The sequence below is a fragment of the Oncorhynchus nerka genome, linkage group LG2, assembly GCF_034236695.1.
Source record: "Oncorhynchus nerka isolate Pitt River linkage group LG2, Oner_Uvic_2.0, whole genome shotgun sequence".
In the NCBI taxonomy this organism is placed as follows: Eukaryota; Metazoa; Chordata; class Actinopteri; order Salmoniformes; family Salmonidae; genus Oncorhynchus; species Oncorhynchus nerka.
The window spans coordinates 55265760-55284943 of record NC_088397.1 but is presented as its reverse complement, the minus strand read 5'-3'; the positions used below and the strand labels follow the sequence as shown (position 1 = coordinate 55284943).

The window sequence follows — 19184 nt, the reverse complement described above, 5'->3', positions numbered from 1 at the left end:
CCTCACACATAAGGATGGCTCTGTTGCGGAAAGACTGATACATGTTTGATAGTGTCTTGATGCTGTATTGTTTGTCCTTCATGTTCCAATACTTTAATGCTACGCATTCCTTGTGTTTTTTTTGTAATAAATAATAAAAAGTAATAATAATAATAATAATAAAATACTCATCCTAAAGCTGGCTTTACTGAGCAATAGGGGGAGAAGGGCCTTGGTCAGGGAGGTGACCAAGAACTCGATGGTCACTCTGACAGAGCTCTAGAGTTCCTCTGTGGAGATGGGAGAACCTTCCAGAACGACAACCATCTCTGCAGCAATCCACCAATCAGGCCTTTATGGTAGAGTGGCCAGACGGAAGCCACTCTTCAGTAAAAGGTAAATGACAGCCCGCTTGGAGATTGCCAAAACGCACCTAAAAACTCCCAGACCATGAGAAACAAGTTCTCTGATCTGATGAAACCAAGATGGAACTCTTTGTCCTGAATGCCAAGCATCACGTCTGGAGGAAACTTGGCACCATCCCTACGGTGAAGCATGGTGGTGGCATGTTTTCAGTGGTAGGGACTGGGAAACTTGTCAGAATTGATGCAAAGATAAGCAAAGCAAAGTACAGAGAGATACTTGATGAAAACCTTCCAGAGCGCTCAGGACCTCAGACTGGGGCGAAGGTTTACCTTCCAACAGGACAATGAGCCTAAGCACACAGCCAAGACAACGCAGGAGTGGCTTCGGGACAAATCTCTGAATGTCCTAGAGTGGCCCAGCCAGAGCCCGGACTTGAACCTGATCGAACATCTGTGGAGAGACCTGAAAATAGCTGTGCAGCATTGCTCCCTATCCAATCTGACAGACCTTGAGAGGATCTGCATAGAAGACTGGAAGAATCTCCCCAAATACAAGTGTGCCAAGCTCGTAGTGTTATACCCAAGAAGACTTGATGCTGTATTTGCTGCTAAAGGTGCTTCAACAAAGTACTGAGTCAAGGGTCTGAAGACTTAAGTAAATGTGATATTTCAGTTTTTTTGTTTTAATAAATTACCAAAAATGTCTAAAAACCTGTTTTTGCTATGTTATTATGGGATATTGTGTGTAGATTGATGAGGGGGGAAAACTATTAAATTCATTTTAGAATAAGACGGTAACGTAATAAAATGTGAAAATTCAAGGGGTCTGAATACTTTCCACAGACACCATAGATTTTTCTCTTGTCCAGATGGAATAGGGCAGTGTGCAGTGTGATGGTGATTGCATCGTCTGTGGATCTATTGGGAGCTGTATGCAAATTGAAGGGGGTCTAAGGTGTCATGTAGGGTGGAGGTGATATGATCCTTAACTAGCCCCTCAAAGAACTTCATGACAACAGAAGTGAATGCTTCAGGGCGATAGTTATTTAGTTCAGTTACTGTCAGGATTTGGCCAGGGTTGTTCCGGTTTTTGGTCACTAGATGCCCCCATTGTGCCTTTTGACCTTTTGTTTTCCCTTGATCCCCATTATTATTTGCACCTGTGCCTCGTTTCCCCTGATTGTATTTAAACCCTTTGTTTTCCTCAGTCCTTTGCTCTGTGTTTGTATGTTAGCACCCAGCCCTAGTATTCTGTTAACTCTTGTTGATCCCGGTGGACGCTCTTGTGGAATTCTGTTTTTTGTTCTTGTTTATTTATTTTTGAGTATCTTTTGAGGCTTTTTGTGCTATACCTACCACCTTGTGGATTTACCTTTTTTGTCTTGGAGGATTACCTTTGTTCTTGTGGAATTCCTTTTGAGGTTGTGGAGTTACATGTGTTCCTGAAGGACTTCACTTTTTACTACATTAAATACACCGTCTCAAGTACTGCTGTGTCTGCCTCATCTTCTGGGTTCTGCCGACTATTCGTGGCTCAGTTGGTTAAGTGACTGTTTCTCACTCCGGAGACCCGGGTTTGTAACCGGGTCCTGACAGTTACCTTTGCTTTCTTGGTTACAGGAACAATGGTGGACATCTTGAGGAAAGTGGGAATAGCAGACTGGTAGAGGGACAGATTGAATATGCCCGTAAATGCTCCAGCCAGCTGGTCTGTGCATGCTCTGAGGACGCGGCTAGTGATGCTGTCTGGGTCGGCAGCCTTGCTTAAGTGATTCTCTCACGTCGGCCACGGAGAACGAGAGCCCATAGTCCTTAGGAGAAGGCCGCTTTGGTAACACTGTGTTATCTTCAAAGCGGGTGAAGAAGGTGTTTAGCTTGTCCGAGACCAAGACGTCGGTGTCGGCAACGTGGCTGGTTTTCCCTTTGTAATCCATGATTGTCCGGAGTCCCTGCCATAAACGTCTCGTGTTTGAGCCGTTGAATTGCGACTCCACTTTGTTTCTGCATCAAATCAACTTTTATTGCCTTACAGAGGGCATAACTGCACTCTTTGTATTAAACCTTATTCCCAGTCACCTTGCCGTGGTTAAATGCGATGGTTCGCACTTTCAGTTTTGTGCTAATACTGAAATCTGTCCACGGTTTTGGTTAGGGTAGGTTTTATTAATAGCCACATTGGGAACAACATCCCCTATACAATTCCTGATGAACTCAGTCACCTTGTCCATGTACAGTCGTGGCAAAAAGTTTTGAGAATGACACAAATATTAATTTTCACATAGTCTGCTGCCTCAGTTTGTATGACGGCAATTTGCATATACACTAGAATGTTATAAAGAGTGATCAGATGAATTGCAATTAATTGCAAAGTCCCTCTTTGCCATGCAAATGAACTGAATCCAAAAAAAAAAATTCCACTGCATTTCAGCCCTGTCACAAAAGGACCAGCTGACATCATGTCACATAAAAGGGCTTCACAGGCAAGGATATTGCTGCCAGTAAAATTGCACCTAAATCAACCATTTATCAGATCACCAAGAACTTCAAGGAGAGCGGTTCAATTGTTGTGAAGAAGGCTTAAGGCTTTAAGTCCAGCAAGCACCAGGACCGTCTCCTAAAGTTGATTCAGCTGTGGGATCGGGGCACCACCAGTACAGAGCTTGCTCAGGAATGGCAGCAGGCAGGTGTGAGTGAATCTGCACGCACAGTGAGGCAAAGACTTTTGGAGGATGGCCTGGTGTCAAGAAGGGCAACAAAGAAGCCACTTCACAGGAAAAACATCAGGGACAGACTGATATTCTGCAAAAGGTCCAGGGATTGGACTGCTGAGGACTGGGGTTAAGTCATTTTCTCTGATGAATCCCCTTTCCGATTGTTTGGGGCATCCGGAGAAGACAAGGTGAGCGCTACCATCAGTCCTGTGTCATGCCAACAGTAAAGCATCCTGAGATCATTCATGTGTGGGGTTCCTTCTCAGCCAAGGGAGTGGGCTCACTCACAATTTTGCCTAAGAACACAGCCATGAATAAAGAACGGTACCAACACATCCTCCGAGAGCAACTTCTCCCAACCATCCATGAACAGTTTGGTGACGCACAATGCACCTTGGCATAAAGCAAAATTGATAAATAAGTTGCTCAGGGAACATTGATATTTTGGGTCCATGGCCAGGAAACTCCCCAGACCTTAATCCCATTGAGAACTTGTGGTCAATCCTCAAGAGGCGGGTGGACAAACAAAAACCCACAAATTCTGACAAACTCCAAGCATTGATTATGCAATAATGGGCTGCCATCAATCAGGATGTGGCCCAGAAGTTAATTGACAGCATGCCAGGGCGGATTGCAGAGGTCTTGAAAAAGAAGAGTCAACACTGCAAATATTGACTCTTTGCATCAACTTCATGTAATTGTCAATAAAAGCCTTTGACACTTATGAAATGCTTGTAATTATACTCCAGTATTCCATAGTAACATCTGACAAAAATATCTGGATTCTGATAGATCAGACCAGCGTGGAATAGATTTTAGCACGGATACTTCATGTTTGAGTTCCTGTCTATAGGAAGGGAGGAGCAGAATGGAGTCGTGATCTGTTTTGCCGAATGGAGGGTGGGGGAGGGCCTTATAGGCATCCCAGAAGTTGGAGTAGCAGTGGTCGAATGTTTTAGCCGTGCGAGTACTGCAGTCAATGTGTTGATAGAACTTCAGTTGAATTTTCCTCAAATTTGCTTTGTTAAAATCCCCAGCTGCAATAAATGCGGTCTCAGGATATGTGGTTTCGAGTCCAGTGAAGTTCTTTGAGGGCCATCTTGGTATAAGCTTGAGGGGGAATATACACGGCTGTGACTATAACCGAAGATAATTATCTTGTGAGGTAATACGGTCGGCATTTGATTGTGAGGTACTCTAGGGCAGGTGAACAAAAGGACTTTATCAGAATCATACCATGAGTAGTTATGTCAGGACCCGGTTACGAACCCGGGTCTCCGGAGTGAGAAACAGTCACTTAACCAACTGAGCCACGAATAGTTGGCAGAACCCAGAAGATGAGGCAGACACAGCAGTACTTGAGACGATGTATTTAATGAAGTAAAAAATGAAGTTCTTCAGGAAAACATGTAACTCCACAACTTCAAAAGGAATTCCACAAGAACAAAGGTAATCCTCCAAGACAAAAAGGTAAATCCACAAGGTGGAAGGTATAGCACAAAAAGCCTCAAAAAATACTCAAACACAAACAAACAAGAACAAAAAACAGAATTCCACAAGAGAGTCCACCGGGATCAACAAGAGTTCACAGAGTACTAGGGCTGGGTGCTAACATACAAACACAGAGCAAAGGACTGAGGAAAACAAAGGGTTTAAATACAATCAGGGGAAACGAGGCACAGGTGCAAATAATAATGGGGATCAAGGGAAAACAAAAGGTCAAAAGGCACAATGGGGGCATCTAGTGACCAAAAACCGGAACAACCCTGGCCAAATCCTGACAAGTTAATCATGAAACATAAACCTCTGCCTTTCTTCTGCCCGTGGAGAGTTCTTTATTTCTGTCGATGTACTGGGAACCCAGCTGGCTGTATGGAAGCGGACTGTATATCCGGAGAGATATACAGTGGGGCAAAAAAGTATTTAGTCAGCCACCAATTGTGCAAGTTCTCTCACTTAAAAATATGAGAGAGGCCTGTAATTTTCATCATGGGTACACTTCAACTATGACAGACAAAATGAGGGGGAAAAATCCAGAAAATCACATTGTAGGATTTTTAATGAATTTATTTGCAAATTATGGTGGAAAATGAGTATTTGGTCAATAACAAAATAACACTTACCTTTGATGATCTTCATCAGAATGCACTCACAGGAATCCCAGTTCCACAATAAATGTTTGTTTTGTTCGATAAAGTCCATAATTTATGTCTAAATACCTCCTTTTGTTTGTGCGTTTAGTTCACAAATCATGAGGTGCGGGCAAGTCCAGACGAAAGTTCAGACGAAAAGTCCAAAAAGTTATATTACAGTTCGTAAAAACATGTCAAACGATGTATAGAATCAATCTTTAGGATGTTTGTATCATAAATCTTCAATAATGTTTCAACCGGACAATTCCTTTGTCTTTAGAAATGCAATGGAACGCAGGTCGCTCTCAAAGCCACGCGCGTGACCAGCCCATGGCCTTCTGCCAGACACCTGATTGAAATAGCTCTTATTTGCTCCCCCTTCACAGTAGAAGCCTGAAACAACGTTCTAAAGACTGTTGACATCTAGTGGAAGCCTTAGGAAGTGCAATAGACACTGTATATTGCATAGGCCATGAGTTGAAAAACTACAAACCTCAGATTTCCCACTTCCTGGTTGGATTTTTCCTCAGATTTTGCCTGCCATATGAGTTCTGTTATACTCACAGACATCATTCAAACAGCTTTAGAAACTAAAGAGTGTTTCCTATCCACATATACTAATAATATGCATATCTTAGCTTCTGGGCCTGAGTAGCAGGCAGTTTACTCTGGGCACGCTTTTCATCCGAATGTGAAAATTCTGCCCCCTATCCCAAACAGGGATTTACCCCCAAGCCATAAGACTGCTGAACAATGAATCAAATGGCCACCACACTATTACATTCAACTCCCCTCCCCTCTATTTGTCTTGTACATTGCTGCTACTCGCTGTTTATTATCTATGCATAGTCATGTCACCCCTGCCTACATGTACAAATTACCCCAACTAACCAGTACCCCCGCATATTGACTCGGTACCAGTACACCCTGTGTATAGCCTCATTATAGTTATTTTCCATTTTTCTAAATTCCCTGTTTTCTCCACAATTCAATTGTTAGTTACAGTCTTGTCTCATCGCTGCAATTCCCGAGCGGACTCGGGAGAGGCGAAGGTCTAGGGCCGTGCATCCTCCGAAACACAACCCAACAAAGCCGCACTGGTTCTTGACACAAACCCCACTTAACCCAGAAGCCAGCTACACCGTACACCGGGCGACCGTGTCAGCGTGCACTGTGCCCGGCCCGCCACAGGAGTCGCAATGGGACAAGGACATCCCTACATTGATATGTACAGACCGACTTAACTTACTTACTCATTAAAAGATTATTACTATTTGTGCTTTTTTAACAATAACCCTTTTAAATGTGCATAAAAGCACCAAAATCTTCTATGGGAAATAACTACTAGCTAGCTAGTTAGTAAGTAAGCTCTCTGGACACGATCTGGACCATAGCTTTAAAAAAAAAAACTTTAACCTTTATTTAACTGGGCAAGTCAGTTATGAACAAATTCTTATTTACAATGATGGCTTACCCCAGCCAAAAACTGCTAGTGCAGAACAGAGCTAGACCAGAGCTAGTCAGACTTCTACTAGCTAGCTACTAGTTATGTCCTGGACCAGAGATAGTTAGTGGAGACGAGAGCTAGACCAGAGCTAGTGCAGACCAGAGCTAGCTACTTGCTTCGCCCTGGACTTTAGCACTGGTCTTGCTCTTGTCCAGGGCGTAGCTATTAGCTAGCTCACTCTGGCCTAGCTATGATCTAGCTCTGGTCCAACTCTGGTCCAGGGCATAGCTAGTAGCTTGCTAGCTCTGATCTGCACAAGCTCTGGTTCAGCTCTGGTCCAGGGCATAGCTCGTAGCGAGCTAGTTCTGGTCTGCACTAGCTCTGGTCTAGCTCTGGTCCGCACTTACTAGCTCTGATCAAGGGTGTAGCTACCTCATCCCTGTCCTATGGTTCCTGTGCAGGATTGTTTAATGATTACGGTAGACCTGCCAGTGCCAGAGTGGAAAAGGTGAAGTTGACACAGTGTGTGTTTACAGTTCGTCTCGTCATTGACAGAAATAAGTAGCTCAGTTTGGCCTGTCATCAAACAGGCTCACCCAAACATAGGATCTACCAAAATAAAAAGGATCCCTGGAATCAGGAGGGAATTATCTATCTGTGTTATGTGTTTATTGATGTTTAGCAATGGACCTTATGCTACGTGTAACAGTTTTTCTCATTTTCCTCTCCTTGCCCCAACCTGGGCTTGAACCAGGGACCCTCTGAACACATTGTCAACTGTCACCCACAAAGTTTTGTTAACTGTTGCTCCACAAAATCCACGGCCCTTGCAGAAGCACTACTTCAAGTTCTCAGAGCGGGTGACGTCCCCAATTGAACACTGCTAGCGCACACCCTTGCTACATATGCATCTGTAGGCCTTACAAATATTACGCATTCACTTAAATGTGCACATTATGGAGTATAAATGGAAGTTAGTAAGATAATATCAGACAGCTGGTGTTCAGTAGATATGTACAATGGTTTGGCTGGTTTTCAGCTAATGTTAGTTGATTGCAAACACTGCTTGCACACTTTCATGGCAAAACCATGGTAACAAGATTATTTGAGAAATAAATCCATATACTTCTGACTGTGTGTGTAAGAGTGTGATGCACTGACTAGTGTGGTGTGACATCTTGCAGAAAGGACATGCCATGGTGATGCGGTCTGACACTTGACTAACCCTTACCCCTTTCCCGTACTGACCTCCCTACCCGAGAGGTCATCTGCTGGCATTATGATGACCAATAGTTTGTTTTCACAATCTGCAGGAACTCAGCTGTGTGGAAACTTGCGAAGGAACAGAGAATAGTGGCAACGTCAGCTATCTTAATCTGCACAGACAAGCTAATCACCTTTTACACACTATGTTCCCCACCCGTTTCCACAGATCTGCTAACTGCCACGTAAACAAAGAGGTTGTACTTTCCTTTAAAAGCTGAGACCAACTCTGTTCGTTGGGCTCTTAACTCTACACCATTGAGTGATTGTTAACCGCTCCATTTTTGCAAATCTTATAATAAAGTTGTCATTTGAAGAATCTACAGAATCTCTTCCTATTGGTTAGAATTTCCACGACACTCCCATTGTATGTGTCAGTTTATTAGTCATAAAGTGAGATACAATGAGTTCTTTATTCTAATGAGGTGTTGATGTTGTGTTGACACACATGGACTCAAATCAAATCAAATCCAATTTATTTTTCACATACACATGGTTAGCAGATGTTAATGTGAGAGTAGCGAAATGCTTGTGCTTCTAGTTCCGACAATGCAGTAATAACCAACGTGTAATCTAACCTAACAATTCCAAAACTACTACCAAGTGTAAAGGGATAAAGAATATGTACATAAAGATATATGAATGAGTGATGGTACAGAACGGCATAGGCAAGATGCAGTAGATGGTATCGAGTACAGTATATACATATGAGATGTGTAATGTAGGGTATGTAAACAAAGTGGCATAGTTTAAAGTGGCTAGTGATACATGTATTACATAAAGATGCAGTAGATGATATAGAGTACAGTATATACATATACATATGAGATGAGTAATGTAGGGTATGTAAACATTATATTAAGTAGCATTGTTTAAAGTGGCTAGTGATATATTTTACATCAATTTCCATCAATTGTGAGACTCATTGTGAGATACAGTACACAGAGTTCTCCATGGCGTTTAGGGTTTAGCTGTTGTTTTGACAGTGACTATATCATGAGCTGCTGACCTGTCTTGAAACCAACTGTGTACAGTCGGAAATTTACATAGACCTTATCCAAATACATTTAAACTCAGTTTTTCAAAATTCCTGACATTTAATCCTAGTAACAATTCCCTGTTTTTGGTCAATTAGGATCACCCACTTTATTTTAAGAATGTGAAATGTCCGAATAATAGTAGAGGGAATAAATTATTTCAGCTTTTATTTCTTTCATCACATTCCCAGTGGGTCAGACGTTTACATGCACTCAATTAGTATTTAGTAGCATTGCCTTTAAATAGTTTAACTTGGGTCAAACATCTCAGGTAGCCTTCCACAAGCTTCCCACAATAAGTTGGGTGAATTTTGGCCTATTCCTCCTGACAGAGCTGGTGTAACTGAGTCAGGTTTGTAGGCCTCAGTGCTCGCACACACTTTTTCAGTTCTGCCCGAAAATTCTCTATAGAATTGAAGTAGGGCTTTGTGATGCCCACTCCAATATCTTGACTTTGTTGTCCTTAAGCCGTTTTGCCACAACTTTGGAAATATGCTTGGGGTCATTGTCCATTTGGAAGACCCATTTGTGAGCAAGCTTTAACTTCCTGACTGATGTCTTAATAACCTGTTAAGTCTACCCCCTACATTTTCGAACATTCTGTTAAAAATCGCGCAACATTTCAGTGTCCTGCTACTCATGCCAGGAATATAGTATATGCATATGATTAGTATGTGTGGATAGAAAACACTCTGACGTTTCTAAAACTGGTTAAATCACGGCTGTGACTATAACATAACGTGTGTTTCATCGAAAAGCGCAAGAAAAACTGATCACCAAAATCTGGAAAATATATCAATGCGCCACTTGCATGTACTGTCTATTGGAAAGCAAATTACATGGGGCTGAGATTGCAAGTCCTACAGCTTCCCCACGATGTCGCCAGTCTTGTCAATTGCCTGGGCTTTGTTTCTTGGTCAAACGAGTGAGAGAGAGCCCATTCCTTCCGGTCTCCGACAGGATGTTTTGGATGAGAAATTTCCGAACATGATTTCAAGACGTGGAGCTATTGAATACACATCGCCCCGTGATCAATTTGATAGATTTTTAACGTTTACTAATACCTAAAGTTGGATTACAAAAGTATTTCGAAGTGTTTTGTGAAAGTTTATCGTCGACTTTTTTAATTAAAAAAAATGACGTTGCGTTTTAAAATTGTGTTTTTTCCTGGATCACACACTCTTCATAGATCGATATTTAGGGTATATATGGACCGATTTAATCGAAAAAAAGACCCAATAGTGATGTTTATGGGACATCTAGGAGTGCCAACAAAGAAGATCGTCAAAGGTAATGAATGTTTTATATTTTATTTCTGCGTTTTGTGTAGCGCCGGCTATGCTAATTATTTTGTTTACGTCCCCTTCGGGTATTTCGGGGTGTTGCATGCTATCAGATAATAGCTTCTCATGCTTTCGCCGAAAAGCATTTTAAAAATCTGACTTGTTGGCTGGATTCACAACGAGTGTAGCTTTAATTCAGTACCCTGCATGTGTGTTTTAATGAACGTTTGAGTTTTAACGAGTGCTATTGGCATTTAGCGTAGCACATTTGCATTTCCAGATGGCTAGATGGGACGCATGCGTGTCGGGTGGAGTTAAGATGTTGCTTCAATATATCCACCTAATTGTCCCTACTCATGATGCCATCTATTTTGTGAAGTGCACCAGTCCCTCCTGCAGCAAAGCACCCCCACAACATGATCCTGCAACCCCCGTGCTTCACGGTTTGGATGGTGTTCTCCGGCTTGCAAGCCTCCCCCTTTTTCCTCCAAACATAACGATGGTTATTTTGGCCAAACAGTTCTATTTTTGTTTCATCAGACCAGAGGACATTTCTCCAAAAAGTACAATCTTTGTCCCCATGTGCAGTTGCAAACCGTAGTCTGGCTTTTTTAATGGCAGTTTTAGAGCAGTGGCTTCTTCCTTGCTGAGCGGCCTTTCCGGTTATTGCGATATAGGACTCATTTTAATGTGTATGTAGATACTTTTGTACCCGCATCTTCACAATGTTTTTTGCGTTGTTCTGGGATTGATTTGCAATTTTTGCACCAAAGTACGTTCATCTCTAGGAGACAGAAGGCGTCCCCTTCCTGAGCTGGATGACATCTGCGTGGTCCCATGGTGTTTATACTTGCGTACTATTGTTTGTACAGATGGATGTGGTACCTTCAGGCATTTGGAAATTGCTCTCAAGGATGAACCAGACTTGTGGAGGTCTACAAAAAATGTTTCTGAGGGCTTGGCTGATTTATTTTCATTTTCCCATGATGTCAAGCAAAGGAGCATTGAGTTGTGAGGTGAGGCCTTGAAATACATCCACAGGTACACCTCCAATTGACTCAAATGATGTCAATTAGCCTAACAGAAGCTTCTAAAGCCATGACATCATTTTCTGGAATTTTCCAAGCTGTTTAAAGGCACAGTCAACTTAGTGTATGTAAACTTCTGACCCACTGGAATTGTGATACAGAACATTTTCTGTGAAATAATCTGTCTGTAAACAATTGTTGGAAAAATGACTTGTGTCATGCACAAAGTAGATATCCTAACCGACTTGCCAAAACTATAGTTTGTTTACAAGAAATTTGGAGAGTGGTTGAAAAATGAGTTTTAATGACTCCAACCTAAGAATATGTAAACTTCCGACTTCAGCTAAAACTGAAGGCATTAGTTAGCTTAGGCTTTAATAGTACATCAAAGTCAATTACCTAAATCAAATCAAATCAAATTTTATTTGTCACATACACATGGTTAGCAGATGTTAATGCGAGTGTAGCGAAATGCTTGTGCTTCTAGTTCCGACAATGCAGTGATAACCAACAAGTAATCTAACTAACAATTCTAAAACTACTGTCTTATACACAGTGTAAGAAGATAAAGAATATGTACATAAGGATATATGAGTGAGTGATGGTACAGAGCAGCAAACAGTAGATGGTATCGAGTACAGTATATACATATGAGATGAGTATGTAGACAAAGTAAACAAAGTGGCATAGTTAAAGTGGCTAGTGATACATGTATTACATAAGGATGCAGTCGATGATGTAGAGTACAGTATATACGTATGCATATGAGATGAATAATGTAGGGTAAGTAACATTATATAAGGTAGCATTGTTTAAAGTGGCTAGTGATATATTTACATCATTTCCCATCAATTCCCATTATTAAAGTGGCTGGAGTTGGGTCAGTGTCAATGACAGTGTGTTGGCAGCAGCCACTCAATGGTGGCTGTTTAACAGTCTGATAGCCTTGAGATAGAAGCTGTTTTCAGTCTCTCAGTCCCAGCTTTGATGCACCTGTACTGACCTCGCCTTCTGGATGATAGCGGGGTGAACAGGCAGTGGTTCGGGTGGTTGATGTCCTTGATGATCTTTATGGCCTTCCTGTAACATCGGGTGGTGTAGGTGTCCTGGAGGGCAGGTAGTTTGCCCCCGGTGATGCGTTGTGCAGACCTCACTACCCTCTGGAGAGCCTTACGGTTGAGGCGGAGCAGTTGCCGTACCAGGCGGTGATACAGCCCGCCAGGATGCTCTCGATTGTGCATCTGTAGAAGTTTGTGAGTGCTTTTGGTGACAAGCCGAATTTCTTCAGCCTCCTGAGGTTGAAGAGGCGCTGCTGCGCCTTCTTCACGACGCTGTCAGTGTGAGTGGACCAATTCAGTTTGTCTGTGATGTGTATGCCGAGGAACTTAAAACTTGCTACCCTCTCCACTACTGTTCCATCGATGTGGATAGGGGGTGTTCCCTCTGCTGTTTCCTGAAGTCCACAATCATCTCCTTAGTTTTGTTGACGTTGAGTGTGAGGTTATTTTCCTGACACCACACTCCGAGGGCCCTCACCTCCTCCCTGTAGGCCGTCTCGTCGTTGTTGGTAATCAAGCCTACCACTGTTGTGTCGTCCGCAAACTTGATGATTGAGTTGGAGGCGTGCGTGGCCACGCAGTCGTGGGTGAACAGGGAGTACAGGAGAGGGCTCAGAACGCACCCTTGTGGGGCCCCGTGTTGAGGATCAGCGGGAGGAGATGTTGTTGCCTACCCTCACCACCTGGGGGCGGCCCGTCAGGAAGTCCAGTACCCAGTTGCACAGGGCGGGGTCGAGACCCAGGGTCTCGAGCTTGATGACGAGCTTGGAGGGTACTATGGTGTTGAATGCCGAGCTGTAGTCGATGAACAGCATTCTCACATAGGTATTCCTCTTGTCCAGGTGGGTTAGGGCAGTGTGCAGTGTGGTTGAGATTGCATCGTCTGTGGACCTATTTGGGCGGTAAGCAAATTGGAGTGGGTCTAGGGTGTCAGGTAGGGTGGAGGTGATATGGTCCTTGACTAGTCTCTCAAAGCACTTCATGATGACGGAAGTGAGTGCTACGGGCGGTAGTCGTTTAGCTCAGTTACCTTAGCTTTCTTGGGAACAGGAACAATGGTGGCCCTCTTGAAGCATGTGGGAACAGCAGACTGGTATAGGGATTGATTGAATATGTCCGTAAACACACCGGCCAGCTGATCTGCGCATGCTCTGAGGGCGCGGCTGGGGATGCCGTCTGGGCCTGCAGCCTTGCGAGGGTTAACACGTTTAAATGTCTTACTCACCTCGGCTGCAGTGAAGGAGAGACCGCATGTTTTCGTTGCAGGCCGTGTCAGTGGCACTGTATTGTCCTCAAAGCGGGCAAAAAAGTTATTTAGTCTGCCTGGGAGCAAGACATCCTGGTCCGTGACTGGGCTGGGTTTCTTCTTGTAGTCCGTGATTGACTGTAGACCCTGCCACATGCCTCTTGTGTCTGAGCCATTGAATTGAGATTCCACTTTGTCTCTGTACTGACGCTTAGCTTGTTTAATAGCCTTGCGGAGGGAATAGCTGCATTGATTATATTCGGACATGTTACCAGACACCTTGCCCTGATTAAAAGCAGTGGTTTGCGCTTTCAGTTTCACGCGAATGCTGCCATCAATCCACGGTTTCTGGTTTGGGAATGTTTTTATCGTTGCTATGGGAACGACATCTTCAACGCACGTTCTAATGAACTCGCACACCGAATCAGCGTATTCGTCAATATTTCCATCTGACGCAATACGAAACATGTCCCAGTCCACGTGATGGAAGCAGTCTTGGAGTGTGGAGTCAGCTTGGTCTGACCAGCGTTGGACAGACCTCAGCGTGGGAGCCTCTTGTTTAAGTTTCTGCCTGTAGGCAGGGATCAACAAAATGGAGTCGTGGTCAGCTTTTCCGAAAGGGGGGCGGGGCAGGGCCTTATATGCGTCGCGGAAGTTAGAGTAACAATGATCCAAGGTTTTACCACCCCTGGTTGCGCAATCGATATGCTGATAAAATTTAGGGAGTCTTGTTTTCAGGTTAGCTTTGTTAAAATCCCCAGCTACAATGAATGCAGCCTCCGGATAAATGGTTTCCAGTTTGCAAAGAGTTAGATAAAGTTCGTTCAGAGCCATCGATGTGTCTGCTTGGGGGGGGATATATACGGCTGTGATTATAATCGAAGAGAATTCTCTTGGAAGATAATGCGGTCTACATTTGATTGTGAGGAATTCTAAATCAGGTGAACAGAAGGATTTGAGTTCCTGTATGTTTCCTTCATCACACCATGTCTCGTTAGTCATGAGGCATACGCCCCCGCCGCTCTTCTTACCAGAAAGATGTTTGTTTCTGTCGGCGCGATGCGTGGAGAAACCCGTTGGCTGCACCGCATCGGATAGCGTCTTCCCAGTAAGCCATGTTTCCGTGAAGCAGAGAACATTGCAGTCTCTGATGTCCCTCTGGAATGCTACCCTTGCTCGGATTTCATCAACCTTGTTGTCAAGAGACTGGACATTGGCAAGAAGAATGCTGGGGAGTGGTGCGCGATGTGCCCTTGTCCGGAGTCTGACCAGAAGACCGCTACGTTTCCCTCTTTTTCGGAGTCGTTTTCTTGGGTCGCTGCATGCGATCCATTCCGTTGTCCTGTTTGTAAGGCAGAACACAGGATCCGCGTCGCGGAAAACATATTCTTGGTCGTACTGATGGTGAGTTGACGCTGATCTTATATTCAGTAGTTCTTCTCGACTGTATGTAATGAAACCTAAGATGACCTGGGGTACTAATGTAAGAAATAACACGTAAAAAAACAAAAAACTGCATAGTTTCCTAGGAACGCGAAGCGAGGCGGCCATCTCTGTCGGCGCCGGAAGTACACACCTAATTAATAATTGACTGTCCATTTTATTCATTTAAACACCCAGTGCAGTCAAAAACTATGTTTTTCTGTGTTCTGTGTTCTCTGTTTGAATACATACACAGACTTTCATAGACATCCATCAACTGGTCAGTCAGCCCACTACGTGTCAGTCAGTATGTTAACAGAGACAGGGGGTGAGATGGTGGAGGCAGAGAAGAGAGGTATCCCGATCGTCTCTTCGCCATACACCATCGTCTTCAAGAGAACAACCGAATACTTCAAACCTGGCATGCCCTTTGACTCGGTTTACATTACAAATCCTGAAACTCTACAGCCAATGGAGTGGAGATCTTCGTGAAGACCAAGGACCCAGCTATCCTCCCCACCAGACAGGCTGAGGCCAGCATGAAGGCTCTCCCCTACAGGACTTCCACCAAGAATTTCTTCCATGTCGGGGTTGACTCAAATGATCCGAAGATAGGAGGCACCATTAAGATCAACCTGAACCTTGGATGCCTCCCCATACAGAGCCATGACCTTACATACATGTTCCTGAGCAGAGGTCAGCTGGTGAACGCGGGAAGATTCAAGAGACAGAGCAGCGCACCGGTGACACTGTCGGTTCCCATTTCCAAGGAGATGCTTCCGTAATTACGTATTGTAGCGTACAACCATGTCGGAACAGCTGACCTGGTGGCAGATTCTGTCTGGGTTGACATAAAGGTCTCATGCATGGACTCACTGAAAGTGACGTCGACCAGGCCCAATGCGTCCTGTATGCCTTGTAGGGCTTTCAGTCTGACCATCACTGGAGACCCGGGATCTAGAGTACAACTGGTGGCTGTAGACGAGGGAGTCTGCATACTCAACAACAAACACTGTATTACACAGACCAAGAGCTGGAACGCAATAGAAAAGCATGATACAGGCTGTACAGCTGGAGAAGGAGCAGACAGTATGGGGGTGTTCTGGGATGCTGGTCTGGTATTTGAGACGGATACTCCTAAAGGGACTAGGATCAGAACAGACCCCAGCTGTACTGATAGTGGCAGGCAGAGATGAGCAGTGACCATCAGTGACGTCATCACTACTATGGCCAGTAACTAGATGGCCTCCAAGAAGGACAACTTCAAACACAACGCACCGCTACTCCCACGCAGTGTGCGTTCTGAAGACTTTTGATCTAGACGTGTGTTCCCTGAGAGCTTTATGTGGAAGGATACAGTCAGGAAGTGAACATGTCCAGCCGGGTCGTCCCGTGCCATTATCCCTGTTAAGCTAGGCCTGCACTCCATCGAGGTCAAGGCTTCTGTGAAACACTCCTACAACAATGACAATGGGGTTAAGAGGGACCTGCGCATTGTGGCTGAGGGGGTGCTAGTCAACAAGGAAACCATCATACTCCTGAACCCTGCTCAACATGGTGGGGAGCAGACGGCACACATACCCAGTGGAGTGCCTAGGAACCAGGTGCCAAACTCTGATGCTGTCACACTGATCAGTGTGCTGGTGGAGTAGGCCATCAGTGGAGACTAACTGGGCAATCTGATAGTTCAGCCAGTCGGGAGTGGGGAAGAGATCATGATATACATGACCCTGCCTGTCATTGCTACACACTACCTGTACAACACCAAAAAGTGGGAGGAAATTGGCTTGGACAAACTATGCACAACCATCAAGTACATCAACTTAGAGCTGCCATACCGTAAATATGATGGCCCCTACACTGCCTGGGTCAGCATAAAGAGCAGCACCAGGCTGACAGTGTATGTAGCGAAGGTATCTGCCATGTCCAGTACTCTGACCAGTGTTCTGGAGAAAAGTGCTCTGTAGTACAGTCAAGTGTCTGATCCTGCACACAAAACAGCCTAATGGCATCTTCAGTGAGTTTGCTCCCATCATTCATGCAGAGATAACAGGTAACATGAGGGGGTCGGACATTGACACCTCAATGACAGCCTTCGTTCTCATCGCCATGCAAGAGGCAAGCTCACTGTGTGAGCAGTCTGTCAACAGCCTTCCAGGCAGCATGATTAAGGCAGTAACGTACCTGGAGAGGCATCTGGCCACCCTAAATAACCCCTATGCTGTAGCTATGACCTCCTATGCTCTGGCCAATGCAGGAAAACTCAACAAGGAGACCCTACTGAAGTTTGCATCTCCACAGCTGGACCACTGGCCAGTACCTGATCAAATCAAATCAAATCAAATCAAATTTTATTTGTCACATACACATGGTTAGCAGATGTTAATGCGAGTGTAGCGAAATGCTTGTGCTTCTAGTTCCGACCATGCAGTGATAACCAACAAGTAATCTAACTAACAATTCCAAAACTACTGTCTTATACACAGTGTAAGGGGATAAGGAATATGTACATAAGGATATATGAATGAGTGATGGTACAGAGCAGCATACAGTAGATGGTATCGAGTACAGTATATACATATGAGATGAGTATGTAGACAAAGTAAACAAAGTGGCATAGTTAAAGTGGCTAGTGACATAAGAATGCAGTCGATGATCTAGAGTACAGTATATACATATGCATATGAGATGAATAGTGTAGGGTAAGTAACATTATATAAGGTAGCATTGTTTAAAGTGGCTAGTGATATATTTACATCATTTCCCATCAATTCCCATTATTAAAGTGGCTGGAGTTGGGTCAGTGTCAATGACAGTGTGTTGGCAGCAGCCACTCAATGTTAGTGATTGCTGTTTAACAGTCTGATGGCCTTGAGATAGAAGCTGTTTTTCAGTCTCTCGGTCCCAGCTTTGATGCACCTGTACTGACCTCGCCTTCTGGATGATAGCGGGGTGAACAGGCAGTGGTTTGGGTGGTTGATGTCCTTGATGATCTTTATGGCCTTCCTGTAACATCGGGTGGTGTAGGTGTCCTGGAGGGCAGGTAGTTTGCCCCCGGTGATGGTAATCAGTACACGCTGAAGGCCACATTGTACGCCCTGCTGGCCTTGGTCAAGGTGAAGGGGCCGGCCGGCCACATTGTCAAGTGGCTCAACACGCAGAACAAGGTGGGAGGGGGATACGGATCCACACAGTCCACCATCATGGTGTTCCAGGCTGTGGCTGAGTATTGGAGCAACGTGAAGGAACGAAAGGACATTGACCTGAACATCCACGTAGAAGTGGCCGACAGAGCATCAGTTGCCAAGTGGTCCATTAACAACAAGAACCAGATCCTCAGTCATAATGACAAGGTCAACGCCATAGACAAGAACCTGACAGTATGGTCAGGCAGGCGGGTTCAGAGTCAGGGCAGGCAGTATGGTCAAAACCGGGAGGACTAGCAAAAGAGATAAGAAAAAGCAGGAGCACGGGAAAAACACACTGGTTGACTTGACAAGACGAACTGGCACAGAGAGACAGGAAACACAGGGATAAATACACCAGGGGAAATAAGCGACACCTGTTGGGGGTGAAGACAATGACAAAGACAGGTGAAACAGATCAGGGTGTGCCACTTTCATCCTATATCTGGATTAAGGTATCCCATAAGCTAGCAGACAAAATCTATTTTGAGATCCACAGTTCTAAAGCCAGCTGCCGTCTCTGTATACGAGTACTACAATCAGAAGGACTGTGTGAAGTTCTACCACCTACAGAGGGAGGACGGTACCCCGAGCAGACGGTCTCTCGGAGACGTGTATGTGTGCTGAAGAGCGCTGCAGTATGCAGAAGAAAGTTGAGTCACAGAGTGGGTGAACACGGACTGCTGCAGTACAAATACGATCTAGGAAAACAGACATGGATAGAGGACTGGCCCTCACAATCAGACTGCCAGTCCAGAGACGACAGAGAAGTCTGTCTAGGAGGAGTTTCTGTCTATAGAGGAGTTTCTCAACCAGATCACGACCTTCGGTTGCCCTGTCTAGTTTCTCTTCTTGTTTTGTTATATTTCCATTTTCGTAACATTGCAAACTTGGATATTTGTGTTCACCGAACGTACAGCAGGCAGTCAGTAAGCTACTCACTGTGCTCATTTGAACACAACAAATATAGTTAGAGTGTGACCACTTGGAATATATTCTGTCAGAAAATGACCAGTTAATTATGTACA

The 19184-nt window shown here is 44.3% G+C and overlaps 1 pseudogene; it reads left to right on the top strand.

Moving 5' to 3' along the window:
- The first annotated feature begins 3886 nt into the window (after window positions 1-3886).
- LOC135559568 (complement C3-like) lies at window positions 3887-18414 on the top strand (annotated as a pseudogene).
- The last annotated feature ends 770 nt before the right edge of the window (window positions 18415-19184 follow it).